Source organism: Trachypithecus francoisi, unplaced genomic scaffold (genome assembly GCF_009764315.1).
Source record: "Trachypithecus francoisi isolate TF-2019V2 unplaced genomic scaffold, Tfra_2.0 Lachesis_group13, whole genome shotgun sequence".
NCBI lineage: Eukaryota > Metazoa > Chordata > Mammalia > Primates > Cercopithecidae > Trachypithecus > Trachypithecus francoisi.
The window spans coordinates 77,710,992-77,728,609 of record NW_022681458.1 but is presented as its reverse complement, the minus strand read 5'-3'; the positions used below and the strand labels follow the sequence as shown (position 1 = coordinate 77,728,609).

Sequence of the window (17,618 nt, the reverse complement as noted above, 5' to 3'; positions counted from 1 at the left end):
TCATAGCCCCAAAGGATTGACAGGCAGGCAAAATTACCATTAAGTTTGATGACTGCTCTAACACAGGTATGCAGATGGTACAGCTGCAGGTCACAGGAAGAAAACGGAACTTTCCTAGGAATCCAGAAATGTCTTACAGATGGGAAACATGAGCTGGGTTTTGAAGAATGAATAGAAAACATAAGAAAAGACAAGAAATAACTGATATTTCAGGCAGAGGAAAGTGAATAGAGCCATAAAAGAAAATGGTACTTTGTAGAATTAGATGGTTTGGTAAAATTGCACAGAGAAGTCAGAAGAGATGAGAAACCAGTGAATCGACTGAAACATTTTATAAGTAAGAGAATTCAGTAAGGTGGGTTGGTACAAAGGTCATATATGAAGGTGTCAATAGTCTACATAAATATCAGCAAAAACTAGTCATAAAGTACAATGAAAGAAAAAGTAACTTTGGTAATAGCAACAAAAATGAATTTTAAAAAGATTCTCCAAGTATTCCCATCTCAGTCAATCACATTTCTTTCATTTGTCCAGGCCAAAAATCCTTGTTCATATAAACATATATCTAATCCATCTACAAATTCCGCCAGCTCTGTTTCATAAATAGACCCAGAATCCACTAACCACCTGGATCACCAAACACCTCTGCTCAAGCTGCCAACTGGTGTCCTTACTCCCAACCTTGTCACGTTGTAATCTAGTCTCAATGTAACAACCAGCGTGATCTTTTTAAAATACAAGTTAGATGACTAAACTTTCAGGGGTCATTTCTGTAGTTCATCACTAGAGAAGTTTCTCTGAATGTGTGGAAAAATAAGTAAATAAAATAATAAAATAAAATACAAGTCAGATCACTGCCTCACTTCTCACATTCTCCAGTGGTTTCTTGCCTCAACCAGAGTATTATACAAATGTTCCTCTACTTATGATGGGATTACAACCTGATAAATCCACCCTAAATTGAAAATACAAAGTCAAAATGTACCAAATATCCCCAATAAATCCATCATAGAATCAGAAAATCGTAATTCAAAGCGTCATAAATCCAGATGTTCCTCAATTTATGATGAGGTTACATTCTGACAAACCCACAATAAAGTTGAAAAAATCATACGTCAAACCACTGCAAGCAGGGGACCATCTGTAATAGGTCCTTCCTTCCTCCCTACCTCCAGCCTCTCCAGTCCCCTATCTAAAACTTTCTCCCTAGGCTCACTGCATTCCAATCTCAGGACTCTTGCCTTTTCCTTGAACAACATCCACAATACCAGGCCGTCTGCAGTGTCTGTTCCTGACTTTAACACCCCCATCTCTCTCTCTCTGCTTTACTTTTGGCCACAGGGTTAATGAGCAACATACTTATGTCTCCTTCCATTAAAGGGTAATTAATTAATTCCATGAGACTAGGGACTTGTCTCCATCACCTTGTCCACACATTTGCAAATACACAGAATCTCTGGGACCATGCCTGCCGCATAGTAGGCACTGATATTTACTGAAAGAGTGAATTCAATGACTACTTTCCACAGAAGAGGCACTACCTACGCCTACAATTGGGAAGGAAAACAGTCCTTACCACCAAAAAATAAAATGAGCTTTCATACTTATCTGGGATTTTTTTAAAAAATTAACTGATTATGTTTTCTTTTTTACAAGATGAATGAAAAATACACATTGGCTTTATTAGCAAGGGATAACTGAGAACTTCGTAATTATGGGGAAGTGTTCCCTGTCTACTGCACAGTGCAGTGAACTCCTCTCACTCACAGTTTTGATGTCTGTATGTGACAGTTTTACTTCCTCAGGTAGTTTGAGTCTGTGATGAAAATCCATCTCTAACCACTGTACATAAGCCAATTTCTTTTAAGACAGGGAAAGTAGGACAAAGCACTAGTTGAAAAACCATTCACACAGAACTTTTTTTTGAGACAGGGTCTGGCTCTGTCACCTAGGTTGGAGTGCGGTGGAACGATCTCAGCTTGCTGCGGCCTTTATCTCCCAGGTTCAAGCGATTCTTGTGCCTTAGCCTCCTGGGTAGCTGGGACTACAGGCACACGCCCAGCTCATTTTTATATTTTTACTAGACACCAGGGTTTGCCATGTTGGCCAGGCTGGTCTTGAACTCCTGGACTCAAGCAATCCTCCCACCTTAGCCTCCCAAAGTGCTGGATTACAGGCATAAGCCACCACACCAGGGCATTTACACAAGACTTCTAGAAAAACATCCTAATCTTCCCACTTGTTATTTCAATTTAATAATGTATTTGTTACTTTTGTTCCTGAAAAAATGGAAAGCAATGTGAATAAGACCAAGATCCTTCCACAATGAATGCGCAGTACAACCGAGAAGATGCAATGCATAATTAAATAATACAAAATGAAAAAGAAGGGTCATCAAACAGATGGCAACTTTGAAAATTTAGGTCAATGAAAGCCAGCTGAGCCCAGCTGTGTGGGGTGGGGAGCAGCACCAAGGCATGCTTCAAGGAGAAAAGACAAGAGACTCAGGTTTTGCAAGAAAAGTAGAATTTTGATAAGCAGAGTCTGTATGATCATTGTATGTTAGTTCCCAATTGTGATCCATACGCACTAAATTTAGGAATGTGTTTATCTAGTTTGCTTACTACATAGTCCAGTCTAGTGAAAAGAATACCAGATGGAAGCCTGGATTTGGCCTGAATCCTAAGTAGCTTTAAGACTTTAACTTATTTGACCTTTTAGTCACCAGCAAAATTTTGAAAATATCTTATACCTACTCACAACTCTCCTAACATTAATTTTTTGGTCAGAGGCTCTGAAGTAATAACAAAATTGTCACCCAAAGTTAAAAGTACAGTGAAAATAATCAAACATGTATTACCACCTAAATATAGGAAATTCATTAACATTCAATAACAACTATACTTAAAAATACTAAGTTTTTTAAATATTTAAATATTTAAAAATCATAGTAACTGCCATTGAAGCCTCCTCACTCTTTTAAACAGGAATGTTTGAGCCAGTTTTCTTATCAAATAGATTTTCACATATGCTTTTCTTCTCCGGTGGCCTTGTTGACTATCAGTCTGCTCTTCAGAGGTTTTTTCCCCTTAACAGTAAACAAGAGCAAATTTCACATAAGGGTGGGTGGAGAGGAGGTTATATTGGAAAGATATTTATAATAAGAAAACTTCCCCCACATCAGGGCAAAAATAATTTACTTAATTTACTTCAAGCTTAAAAATAGCAAGCTACAGTAAATTATTGCTTATGCAAATCATTGCTTTATTAAAATTATCTCAATATTATACTCAATTTTAATAATGCCAATTAAGGCAAAATTTGCATTACTCAATAATATATTTTGAAAATATCATAACCTCATTTTAACACAGAATTCAATTAGTGTTCTACTATTACTGCTGATTGGTCTTTTTATCATTTTGATTTACAGGGCACTCCAAAATCATGTGCCCACTGTAATCATTACTCCATTACTGTCAATATAATATCCTTAAAAGAGCTAAAAAGAGGGAATAAAAGAGCTCAGCGAAACATAATTCTAGTCTTGATTTGAAAAAGCAAAGGTATAAAATACTATACAAGATATACTTACATCCTTAATAAGCTACTCACCTCCAGTGGGATCTCATCAGTTTGCTATATTTATCATATTTATAAAGTATTCTTACAGTTTCATTCAGAAAATTGCTATATAAAAATATGGCTTCAACATTAAAGACAAAAATATAAGAGTGAATTCTGTGTTAAAACAATAGGGTTTCTAAGTATTGCAGTCTAAAGACCAAAAATAAATTTAACAATAACCCTCTCTCAACACAGAGGGTGATCAAACGCAGGATTTATTATGGTAAGTATTGATAAGGCAGGCCCTCAAAATAACTGGCAGTGTTTTGATGGCCACTCAATTATGTATTTCAATTATAAATTGGAGACCAATTTCTCAACACAATTTCTCAGTTTGTCTGGGTTTAATGAAACAACAGAAGAATTTATTAAATAAGATTTGTTCAGAAGTGGGCATAACATTGTAATATGTTCTCAAGGGAATACAATTAAAAACAATAAAAGCCTTCTTTTCTTGATGAGCCTAATTTCAAAGACTGAATATGTCAAAACAGCTTGAAAAGATATGCAAAAATGAAAATCGATGAGAAACCTAAGACATTATATGACTCTTATATTACATTTTTTTTTTTCTTCAAGGTTGCCAAAAACCTATGAGGGTCCAAATCATAGACAATTATCTGTCTCATCTTGGTCACACTGAGCACTATTTCACAGCCACTCAAGTCCTCTGTGAGGGATTGTCTTCCCTTGGCTTGTGTGGGCACATAATCTACTGTTTTCTTCCTTCTTCACTGCCACTCCTCAGTCTCCCCATCCTCACCTCCTCCAATTTCTAAATGCTGGGGCAACCCAGAGTCCATTCTCTGCCTTTTTCTCTACTTTCTACAACCTCTACCTCCAAGGGACTTCATAAAACCCCATGGCTTCAAATATCACTATATGTCAGTGACTGCCGAATTCACATCTCCAACCCTGACTTGTTTATTGAGCTCTGACTTTTATTCCCAATCATCTCATGGTTATCTCCATTTGGATGTCCCATAGGTATCTCAAATGTTATATAACCAAAACTTGATTCTCCTCTTCACCTCTAATCCTCATTCTCACACAAACCTACTCTATATTATTCCCCATCTCAAAAAATGGCTCCACTAACCACCCAGTTAACTCAAGCAAAAAAAACTCCAGCAGGCATACTTTAATTCCTCTCTGTCCTTTATCTCCTACTTCCAATCCTTTAACAATTCCCCTGGGATCTAAACTCTAAAACATATCCTGAACTTCTATACTTTTCACCAGCTCCCTGCTACCACCCTGGTAATTAAGGCATCATCTTTTCTTGCCCAAACTGCTTCAAAAGCCCTTTCATTGGTCTCTCCTGTTTCTGCTCTTGCCCCTTAAAATCTATTCTCCCCTGTAGTAGTCAGAGTGATCTTTTAAATATGTATGCCATTAGGTCAGTGGGGGAGAAAAACAAGAAAAAATACATAAATCAGATCACATCTCTCTGATCCTTCACTGGACTTCCAACGCATTGATGAACCCAAATTCTTTTCCTTGGCTTGCAGGCCCCAGATGAGCTAAATATGGTTTCAGAGCATCAGCCGTAATACTTGACTGCCATAGCCCTGAGACATACATAATCAGAAAACACTAAAGGCAGGGCCTTAGAAGCCACATTTGACAACCCTCCAAGTGATTCTGATGTATGCTAAAGTCTGAGGACCAATGAGCCAACCTCAGCTCCCCTTTTGTTACTCCCAGTTTCAATGCCCCACGTAACTGACACTGGCATTCTTTCCTGAAATAGACCCAGTCTCTTCACACCCAAGGGCCTTCCACAGCTTTGCCCTCGGTCCAAAATGCTTTTAACCAGAAAACTTTAAATTGCCTGCTCCTTGAAGTCATTCAGAATTCAGCTAAAATATTTCCTCCTCTTCAGCTAAAATATTTCAGCTAAAATATTTCCTCCTTTTTTGAGTGGTATTCTCTAACCACTCAAAAAAGGTACCAAGGTGCACCCCACCCACCGTGGCCCACCCTTCACATAGCCCTGCTTGGTCCCCATCACATTTATCATTATCTGAAATCATCCTGCTTATTTACTTATTTCTTTATTATTTGACCCCAGAATAAAAATTCCTGGAGGGCTGGGACCTGGCCTGTCTCATTCTCTGCTGGCACCTAGAACTATAACTGGTACAAGATGGGGTTCTCTATGAGCATTTTTTTTTTTATTTAACTGAGGAAGGAAGGGAGGGAAGGTCATATTAGTTTCATGAGTTCACAGAAGAGCAAAAACTTGGTGGGTTGCTGAGAGTCAACCTATTCTGTAGCCAGAGGTATAAGAAGTCATTCAAGTCATTCATGAATATCTACTCTAAGTCCTATAAAGGTGCTTTTGGTCTACATTGAATCTTACGAGGCCACTGCCACTGCCATTTAGCTGGGGTTTACAGAAGTTTAAGAAATTTGCCCAAAAGCACAGAGAACATGGGATAACTACAAATGAAAACCCACCAAATCCACCTCCTGCCCCAGTAACCCTAGCAAGGGCCATAAGCCTCAACATTTAAACAGGAAGGCAGATGCCAGATGTACCCATACCCCAGCCCTACCACTGAGTCAGCTACTTCCCCAGGTGAGGTTGGAGAAACAATATACTGGACATGAAAAGGCCCGGGAGTACCCTAAATGTCCACTTGCGTTACCATAAGTAAATTACTTAATTTCTCTGGTCTTCCATTTTCTCATTTACAAAATACAGGTATTGAACAAGATATTCCCATGCCCCTTTACCTCAAACATACAAATATTTATGCACAATTTTGTTTAGAGACTGGAAATGGAAACAAGGTAGTTAGGACTAGAGTCAGGGCAGGGCACAGTGGTTGCACAAATTTACAAGCAGCATTTGGTTGAAAGAGTCACATGGACAGGACGTCCATTCCCAGGGAGTTCTTCCTATGCTGAGAACACTTCTGCTCCTGGTCAGGAAAGGGTCTCCTCTGAGGCTCATAGGAAATGGAAGCCTGGAAAATGGGATCCATTTCCAAGTGCTTTTCTCTCTCTTGGCATTCACACTAGGAAAAAATGATGAAGGGAATGGCAAACCCAAAGGAAAATTTTGAAAAGCTCTTGCTTCAGTCCCCCACACTCAATTATTTTACATTTCAACACCTGGAATAACAAGTCCCTACCACAAGCCATTCATCCCTTCAGGCTTTCTGCCTCCATGGCACCTCCACTCAAGTCTGACCATAGTCACATCAATTACATCCCATGTTTCTGCCACTTTAAATCTCTCTCTCCAAGGTGCACACACACACAAAAAAGCAGAGATTTCTATTATCTTAAATACGACTTGTCTGCTTCTTCCAAGTACCTTGTCATTACCCTCCCTTCTTCTGCAGCAAAACTTCTAGGACTCTGCTGTCCAACATGGCGGCCATATAGCTACTGAGCACTTGAAGCATAATTAGTGTGACTGAGGGACTACAGTTTTAGTTTATTTAGTTTTATGTGAATTTTAAAACTGATACTTGATTCAGTATTCAGTTATTGGAAAATGTTTAAGTATATTTGTGACAACTTGTGTATAGGAACTTTTTTTTTTTTTTTTTTTAAGAGTCTCACTCCATCACCCAGGCTGGAGGGCAGTGGTGCGATCTCAGGTCACTGCAACCTCCGCCTCCTGAGTTCAAGCAATTCTCACGCCTCAGTCTCCTGAGTAGCTGGAATTATAGGCATGCATCACCATGCCCAGCTAAATTTTGTAGAGACAGGGTCGCACCATGTTGGCCAGGCTGGTCGTGAACTCCTATCCTCAAATAATCTACTCACCTTGGCTTCCCAAAATGCTGGTGTTACAGGTGTGAGCCACCGTGCTGGCCCAGAATCTATTTTTTTCAAGTATAAATTTCATGACATCTAAATACAGATAGGTATTTCCAATGAAAATACATCATCTGGGTTGAGAAGTGCTATAAGTGTAAAATACACACTATATTCCATAGACTTAGTAAAAGGTATTAAACATCTATTGGTAATTATTGTATGTTGACTACATGTTAAAATATTTTTATATACTCAGTTTAAGGAAATACACTTACCACAGTGGACCACCTCTAAGATGATCTCCAATGACTTTGCTTCCTTGTGCAATGTCCTCCCTTTGAATGTGGGCTGGACTTAGTGACTCACTTCTAGTAAACAGAATGCAGCAACAGTGATGGGCTGTCATTTCTGAGATTAGGTTACAAAAAGACCATGGTGTTGTTTTAGGTACCCTCCCGCTCTGAGAGAATCCAGCTGCCCTATGGGGAGTCCCATGTGGCAATTGACATATCAGGCCAATAGTCACAAGAGTGAGCTTGGAAGCAAATCTCTCCCCAATAGAGACTTCAGCCCCAGCGTACACTTGACTGCAGTCTCACCACTCAAAAGCAAACTGGAATGACAGTTCTACATACACCCTGTACCTGACTTTCAGTTTCAGGTGATTTGACATACTCGCTGTGCTCTAAAGCACTGCTCCTGGCATGACCTACATTTAGAGCACATCCTCTTTACAATCCAAGAACCTTTCTTGTTTTACACATAGAAGTCTATTTTAAATTCTTTTAGGATCTTGTCTGTATTTAAAGGAAACACGTAAATCCTTTTGTTCAATAATTAGCTATGATGATCTATCACACCCATCTCTGCGTGATGATGAAGTGGAGCAAATCCAAAGACAAGACCCAGCTTTCCGGCTGGGTGCAGTGCCTCACACCTGTAATCCCAGCATTTTTGGAGCCCATGGCAGGAGGATCACTTGAACACTAGAGCCTGGATGACATAATAATACTTCATCTCTACCAAACAAATTAAAAAATTAGCCTGGCATGCTGGTATGCACCTCTAGTCTCAGCTACTTGGTAGGAGGATCACTTAAGCCTGGGAGGTCAAGGCTGCAGTGAGCTATGACTGTGCCACTGCACTCCAGCCTAAGTGACAGAACAAGACCCTGTCTGAAATAAATATAGGAAAATTTAAAAAATTTTTGCTTTTAAAGACACAAGTTTCCCTCTAGCATGTAGAGTATGGCAGAAAGAGCAAAGACGTAGCCAAGTGACTAGCACAATGCAGGAAATACCCCAGGGTACCTTGTGCATAGTTTCCAAAGTACATCACCTTATCCGCCAGTAACATTTTTTGAGGCAAAAACCATTAACATAATTTTGGCATTTTTGATTAGTACATTACCTTCTGCAGAGTACGTTCAATTAATTATTGAAGAATGAATCTACTTAAATATAGTTTCATTAGGTTGATTCATTTTTTGTTGTTATACCTCTCTCAAATCTTCCCCTTTCACTACTTTTAAGGAACATAGCAATTATGTAAAGTGGGCCACAGGAACACAATAGAACCTCTTTGTATCATTAGACCTTTGAGAATAAGGTTAGCATGAGTAGATGAAGCTTTATTATAATTTAGTTGTCATATACCCAGAAAGACATAATCTGCTCTGTGTTCTAACTCATGTAATAAAAGGGTCATGTAGGTAATGACAGGATTCTTTAAATTTAATTTAGGTCTCAACTCAAAAGCTGTTTTTTCTTAAATGAAATTAGATAGTTCATTTGCTTCCAAATGCCCTTTTAAATTCATATAAACAAATGGACAGCATTTATCGTCCTGCCATACTTTTCATGTATATATAAAAAAATCACTATGCTGTGCAAAGGTGGTTCCCAAATACATCTTAGAAGTTGTTCTGACTCATGCTTAGTTATCACTTCAGACCTTTAATAGACATAGGGCCAGCTTTTGTTCACCTTACTCTAAATATATTCTATGCATGTAGTACATATATACACATATACAAATGTGTGAGTATACATACGTGTGTATCTGACACCATGAGAGAGAGAGCGTGCGAGATAGAATGCGCTAGTGAGCACCATGAGCACTTATTTTCCTTTGGCTTTCACTAGAGGTCTATTCCAAATTCACTTGCCAAGTAACTTTTCCTGAAGCAACTCTTTTTTTTTTTTTTTTTTTTTTTTGAGACGGAGTCTTGCTCTGTCGCCGGGCTGGAGTGCAGTGGCCGGATCTCAGCTCACTGCAAGCTCCGCCTCCCGGGTTTCCGCCATTCTCCTGCCTCAGCCTCCCGAGTAGCTGGGACTACAGGCGCCCGCCACCTCGCCCGGCTAATTTTTTTGTATTTTTTTTAGTAGAAACGGGGTTTCACCGTGTTAGCCAGGATGGTCTCGATCTCCTGACCTCGTGATCCGCCCGTCTCGGCCTCCCAAAGTGCTGGGATTACAGGCTTGAGCCACCGTGCCCGGCCCCTGAAGCAACTCTTATTCTCCTATTTTAAGCAGATATGTATTCCAGTAGAAAACATGTAACTCCAAAAAATAATTCTGGGAGGAAAATTTAATATTCACTATGATAGCCAGTTACTGAGATGCTAAGTAACAAAATTCTCTCTCTCCATTCCCCGTCTACTTGTCATCACCAAGTAATTTCTAGGGAAACTTCTTCAACATTTAGTAATATCCTAATAATATTTTCAATTCCAAAACCCTGGTTTCTATTTTTCATTTTGCTTATAATATCTGAAATAGTTTTAAAAAAATGGCAAATGTATATTTTTATAAAAGTTGATAGAGAAATAGTTTATTCCTAAGCAGCATCTCTAAGTCAATAAACTTATTCTAATGTCTATAAATTTAAAATAAGTGCTTTAGATGATCGTTGTATAATTTGGCCTTCACTGTTTCTGGTGGGGACATGTGGGCGATATGAGAGGGAGAAAACAAAAATATCTTGCTCACTAAATACATACAGTATAATCTTCCAGTGACAACATTAATGCATTCCAGAAAGGCACGGGGTAATAAAAAAAGATAACACTTGCATTTAAAAAGGAAAAAAAATCTACATACTAATCATCAAGAGTTATTGATAAAAATTAAGATTCAGAGTCAGAGATCTTGGTTTGTGTCTGGGTCTGCACAAATTAGTTATTAGGTCATTTGATCTCACCGGAACTTGAATTGCAAAACTGGAATAACATTTCCTGCCTCTCCAGGTTGCTGAGAGGGTTAAATGGGTAAGGTATATTCATTTTCTAGCACAATGGTTCTCAAACTTGGCTGCACAATGGACCCACCTACATTTAAGAAAATACTGAGGCCTAGGTGTCACTTTCAGAGTCTCTGATTTAATTGGTTTGTAAGGATTTTTAAAATTCTCCCCAAGAGATTCTAAAGTACAGTCAATTTTGAGAACGACCGGTCTCATATAATGCCTAGCACACCGTAAGTATTCAGTTAGACTTAATGATATACCTTCACTGGAACTTTATAAACTCTAATATACGCCTAAAGGCTGCTACCTAGGTCAATCACATTTACGTAAACTCAAGGTCTAAGGATCAGTGAATATATAACATATCTTAAAAGCAGTCCATAAGTTTAGCAATAAGTGTTTCAAATTTAAATCCCTGTTATATTTTTGCTTTCCTTTATCAAAGAGGAAAATTCCTCATGAAAGAAACAAAAATTATCTTTTACTTTATATTTTTTACTGAGATACAATTTACATAAGAAAATGCACAAATAGAAGTGAATAGAATTTTACATATATACACACACACCTCTGTCTGTCTGGGTTTCTCTCTCAAGGAGCCACCAATACAGACTAAGATATAGGATAGTAAAATATAACTACAAAGTAAAAATTAAATATTAGACCAGGCGTGGTGGTTCATGTCTATAGTTTCAGCTACTTGGGAGCCTGAGGTGATAGGATCACCTGATCCTGGGAGGTCACGGCTGGAGTGAGCCAAGATCATGCTACTGTATTCCAGCCTGGGTGACAGTGAGACTCTGTCTCAAAAAATAATAATAATAATTAAATATTAAATTTCTTATATATGTCCCATAAATGTTCCTGTAATTTCAGTTTATCTCTGGGTTTTCCTAAATATCTTACAGGGGATGTTTACTTTTGCACAGTTAAGACAGTCAAACTTTCTTAACAAGAAAAGGGAACAAGATGAGAAAAAAGATGAGAAAAACCTTCAGCAGAAATAGCTATATCAAAGGAGGAGATATAAAATTAATATAAACAAACGAGCAATTTGAGAAAACAGACTCAAAAGAAATATCTACAATGAGTCACAAGACAGCCAACAACACTTACTGGGCACCCCCTGTGTACTCAGTGCTATATAAAGAAATGGTGAGCAGATTAAAGAAATACCATATGAGGCCCTCAGACACCAATAACTTCAAAATGAAATAAGTCCAACTAAACAACGGCAAAGATGCCCTAAATGCACTCTAGGAAAAAACTCTATATTAACTGAACGCTTATCTAGTTGCAGAAACTATGCCAAATGTTTTATGTATATAATCCCCTAACAAATACTATCCTTTTTTGAATAGAACCCTAAAATAATTCATAAACATTTATAGAAATTACCAAATAACTTCACTCAATAACAAACCCAAACCACGAAACCATGTCCCAATGCTCACTTGTGTCCTTGCACAGCTTTCTGCCCATACAAGTGTCAGCAGCAACTGGACTCAACATCATCTACTGAAAGCTTCCTTTGCACTTTTGTTTGTTGCCTTGCAGGCAACATATATGGGAGAATCACTGTGGTTTAGAAAAATTAGTCCAAAAAAGGTCATAAAAATGTGATTGACACTAAAATTAAACTTTTTTTTAATGATTAACAAAAACATGAGAAGAAAGAACCATGTGAAACTCGGAACTCTTTTTTCTTTGGCACATAGAAATTAAGTATAAAAGGCCTTATTACAAATATGTATTTCTACTTTAAAAAGGTTAAATTATTATTCATAAAAATTTGAAGAAAACATTACTCATTAAAAACAAAATTATCTGTGGATTTTTTAAAATTTTACTATACTTGCTCTCTGAAACAATAAATGTAGAAAAAAAAAGTTCTCCACCAAAGGAAGTTAAAAAATTTTAGTTGATTTTTTAAAAAAAATTTCCAACACACACTAGGTTAGAAATCTAGCATTTAAAACATTAAATGTAAGAGTTATAATTATTAAAATATAAGCACATATACATATTAAGGAGTGGGAATGCATATGTCAACCAAGCAAGCCCACTGGTAGATTAGCCAACCAAACAACAAAACCAAAAGTTGCTTTCAAGTCACAACCCAAATAACCTACTCTCAAATATGAATTTGGGTAAATATTAAACATCATCAGACTATGTCAAAATTTTAAATTTATGTTGGGGTAAACCTATCACTCACCATATACTGATAAAGAAAATTCCCTGAAATAAATTTGCCAAAATAATTTTCCTAGCTATGGGTTTTGACAAATACTAGCTAAAAAAACTATTTGGACATAGTATCTCAAACAGAGTTTAGAAATATTAAAATCAAATGTAGCACATTATTTTAAAATTATCTTAAATTGGATCTAAACTTAAAACATAAACTTAAAAAATTTATAGATAAAAACATAAGAAAAAAAAATATTTGGGAACAAAAGTTAGGCCATAGGATTAGATATGACATCAAAGGCACAATCCATAGATTTAGTATACATATATGTATATCAAAAAATTTGACTTCAAAAATTAAAAACTTTTGCTCTGTGAAAGACCATATTAAGGGGATGAAAACGCAAGCCACAGACTGGGAATTTTTTCAAAATTATTTTTTTCAAAAATATTTGCAAGTCACATATTCAGCAAAAAGACATATCTAGCATATAGAAAGAACCCTCTAAACTCAATAGTAAGAAACAATCCAGTCATGAGATGGAAAAAAGCTTTAAACTCATTACCAAAGAGGGTACACGAATGGCAAATAGACACACAAAAAAATGTTCAACAACATTATCTATTAGGAAAATGCAAATTAAAGCTATGATGAGCTACCACTACACACCTAAATTTTAAAATACTGGTAAATACCAAGTACAGACAAAAATGTAGAGAAACTGGCTGTCTCATAGGTGGCTTGTATAATGTGAATGCAAAATGGTGAATGCCACCCTGGGAAACAATTTGGCAGTGTCATATAGAACTAAACATACACATAATGTATGACCCAGTAATCTACTCCTAGGTATTTGCACAAGAGTAGTGAAAATTTATGCTCACAAAAACCTCTACATGAATGTTTATGGCTGCTTTCTTCATAAAGACCCAAACTGGAAACAACTCAAATGTGCTCCCATGGGAGAAAAAATTAAAAACTATGATGCATCCATACATCAGAAAACTACTCAGCAACAAAAAGCAGCCAAGTTTTGATACATTCAACTCGGATGGATCTCAAAGGCATTATGCTGACTGAAAAAAGAAAGTCTCAAGGAGTTACATACTGTATGGTTCTGCTTATGTAAGAGTCTTAAAGGGACAAACTTCAGGTCACAGAAAATAGATCAATGGCAGCCAAATGTGGAGGCATGATGAGACTATTAAAGTTAACATAAGAGAGTTTCTTTGTGGTGGTGAAGAGTTCTGTACCCTGATAATGAATTGTGCAGTTACATAAATCTACACATGTGGCAAAATTTCATAGAACTACAAACCTAAATCAACAAACATAATGATTACAGAATGCATGTAAAAAGCTAATGAAATCAGAATAAGGTCTGTACCTGTGTTAATAGCATTAGTATTGATGTCACTTTCTTGGTTTTGACAACATACTACCATTATATATGATATTATAATTGGGGGAAAGCTAGGAGAAGGGCACAGAGAAACTTTCTGCACTATTTCTGTAACTTCTTTCAAAGCAAACTAGTAAAATAAATAAATTAATTAATTAAAGTGACAATAAAACTATATCTAAGGTAGTGATTCCCAAAATTTGGTAGATATTAGAATCACCTATGGAGCTTGTTTATAAAAAGGTTTGCTTGGGTGGCCCTACTTTGTACCTATTTCAAGTAAACCTGCATATGGGGTCCAGGTAATACACGTTGATAATCTAGCACATCACAAGTTGAAACCACTGAACTAAAATAAAGGCAAAGATATTAGAAAAAATGATGATCCCCATCAATAACTCTTGTTCTATTTAATGGCTAATTACTAAAGAAGTCCTACGTACACAAGACCTCATTCACAGACTATATAACTGAGTCAAGAGGCTGTCACAGATACAGCAAAAGAAATGCAATGATGATATGGATCTATTTAATAATGCAAATACTGGCCAGACACGGTGGCTCATGCCTGTAATCCCAGCACTTTGGGAGGCCGAGGCGGGCAGATCACCTGAGGTCAGGAGTTTGAAACCAGCCTGACCCACATGGAGAAACCCTGTCTCTACTAAAAATACAAAATTAGCTGGGCGTGGTGGCGCATACCTGTAATACTAGTTACTCGGGAGGCTGAGGCAGGAGAATCACTTGAACCTGGGAGACAGAGGTTGCGGTGAGCCAAGTTCGCGTCATTGCACTAGAGCCTGGGTAAAACAAGAACGAAACTTCATCCCGCCCCCCCAAAAAAAGCAAATACTGTTAGTCATAACACATCTGATATATCAATGCAAAAGTGAAAACACTGACCTAAGGAAAAAACCCATGCTATGAAAACAAAGGTGTGCAGGGAAAATACATCCTCAATAAGACACTGGTGTCACATATTTAAATGTCTATTATAGGCCTTTATCTATGCTTTTATATGAAATAATTATTGTTGACAAATCATAGACAAAAATAAGCATCAAGTTATTTGATTTAAAAGTTTCCTTTGTTCGATATAACTCATGAAAAGATCAACGTAAATATTACTCCATATACAACATAGTAAGTTAAAACCCATTAAGTTTCCAAATCTTCACTCAAATTCTCTCCTAACAGGATGTCCACAGGAACATCCAGGTATACAATTTTCACATTTATATTAGGCAGCTCTGTGCCAAGTACCTACCAGGCCCCTTTTACCTTTTCTCAGCAAAGAATGAATCACAGTTTTCCCACTATCTCCCAGACATCTCATTATAAGAGAAGTAGCAATGCAACTAGAGAATAAATCAAGTCTTACAATATCATTTCTGAAAGGTTGCTAATCTCTAAATTAAACAGTTGCTGTAACCTCTGAAACGCTAGCTTACTTGCTCTTCGCTCTGTGGAAAAATAAGTTCTTTTGGATGAAAAATTATGGTCATTATGTGATTATGCTCAAATAGTTCAGCTGATTAATACTGGCCTCAAGTGAATCTGTAATTATAGGCTTAATCCTTCCTTATAGGGCTGTTTAACCTGACCATGCTCTTTGGCCACAGGTGACAGCGCCAACCACTGAGCCAGAAAAAAAGTGAGTGTCACTGGGCAAAATAAAAGTCAACTGCGCATGTGTGTTTGAAGGAGGACAAGTCTACGACAACTCAAAGTACTTTCAGTGTAAGTTTGGCCAGTAGTAGCATCTACTGTACCATAGATGAAACAAGCCAATACACAGTGTCCTGCGCCAGCCAGGAGAGGTAGTGGGGAACTGGAAAGAGTGCTGCATTACCAGACAGTATACTTCAGTTCTAGTATCAATCCAACATATACTGAGCTGAGTCTCAGCTGTCTCATTTAATCGATATATTAAATGTATAGTGTATTATACGAGAACAAACTAGCTAGCCTGGTAAAAGTATCTGATCATCTTAAAAAGCTTGCATTATTAAAAACAGCATAAGGCAAGAGTGAACAAACTATGACCTACAGGCCAAGTTAAGCCTATCATCCTTTTTTGTTTGAGACAGAGTCTCGCTCTGTCACCCAGGATGGAGTGCAGTGGCACGATCTCGGCTCACTGCAAGCTCCGCTTCCTGGGTTCACGCCATTCTCCTGCCTCAGTCTCCCGAGTAGCTGGGACTACAGGTACCCGCCACCACGCCCAGCTAATTTTTTGTATTTTTAGTAGAGACAGGGTTTCACTGTGTTAGTCAGGATGGTCTAGAACTCCTGACCTCGTGATCCGCCCGCCTCAGCCTCCCAAAGTGCTGGGATTACAGGCATGAGCCACTGCGCCTGGCTGCCTATCATCCTTTTTTTTAAAAAAAATAAAGTTTTGCTGGAACACGAACATGCTCATTTGTTTACATATAATCTATGAGTGCTTTCACACAATAACAGAGTTGAGTAGTAATAACAGAGACCTTTGAGCCTAAAAGTCTAAAATGTTTACTGTCTGGCCATTTACAGGAAAAGCTCACTGATTCCTGGCATAAAGGGTCGCGTTTCCAATAAAGTCACTATACAATTTTAAAATCCTTAGTTTTATGCAAAAATATACTTCATACGTAGCAGGTTTGAAAAAAATGTCTTTTTTCTTTTTCTTTTTGTTTGAGAAAAAATGTAAAACAATTGACTACACACTATAGGTATGGCTGGGAAAACAAGCACTCTCATACCTTGCTGGCGGGAGACCTAAATGGAGGAATTTTTCCCTGTAGAGAAATATTTAGCAATAACTAACACAATCAAATACGTAGTTACCCTTTGGCCCAATAATCCTACCAGGAAGTTATCTCAAAGACACACTCGCTTATGGCTTATGCAAAAGGTTAGTTCTTGCAGCATTTTTGAAAACAAAAGACAAGAAACAAACCAAATATCCATGAATATTAGGCTATATCAAATTATGGTACATCCACTTGATAAAGTATTATGCAATCATGAAAAGGAATGAAAATGATCGTATACATTCATGACTGGAATATATTGGCAAATGAAATGAAGAAAATAAGTGCTTTTAGTATACTATCTTTTGATAAGAAGTAGATGGGGTTCTATATGGAATATAATAGAAACAATGTCAAGATAAAAATAAAAATGATTATCTATGTGGGTGAAAAGGAATAGGAATGAAAGTTAGATTTCTACAAATGTATCTTAAAATTTTGCCTTTAAACATTAAATGTTTTTAAATAACAGCTTTTCTTTTTCTTTTTGTTTGAGACAGGGTCTCACTCTATCATCCAGGCTGGAGTGTAGGAGTGTAATTGTTGCAGCCTCAAGCTATTGGCTCAAGAGATCCTC

General features: G+C 37.3%; 1 protein-coding gene and 1 pseudogene across 7 annotated transcripts in view; one reads left to right on the top strand and one right to left on the bottom strand.

Moving 5' to 3' along the window:
* The window catches only part of COBLL1 (cordon-bleu WH2 repeat protein like 1), a 165,003-nt gene that overhangs the window by 69,463 nt on the left and 77,922 nt on the right, over positions 1-17,618 (bottom strand). The window lies entirely within an intron of this gene.
* Positions 746-823, top strand: LOC117095563 (annotated as a pseudogene).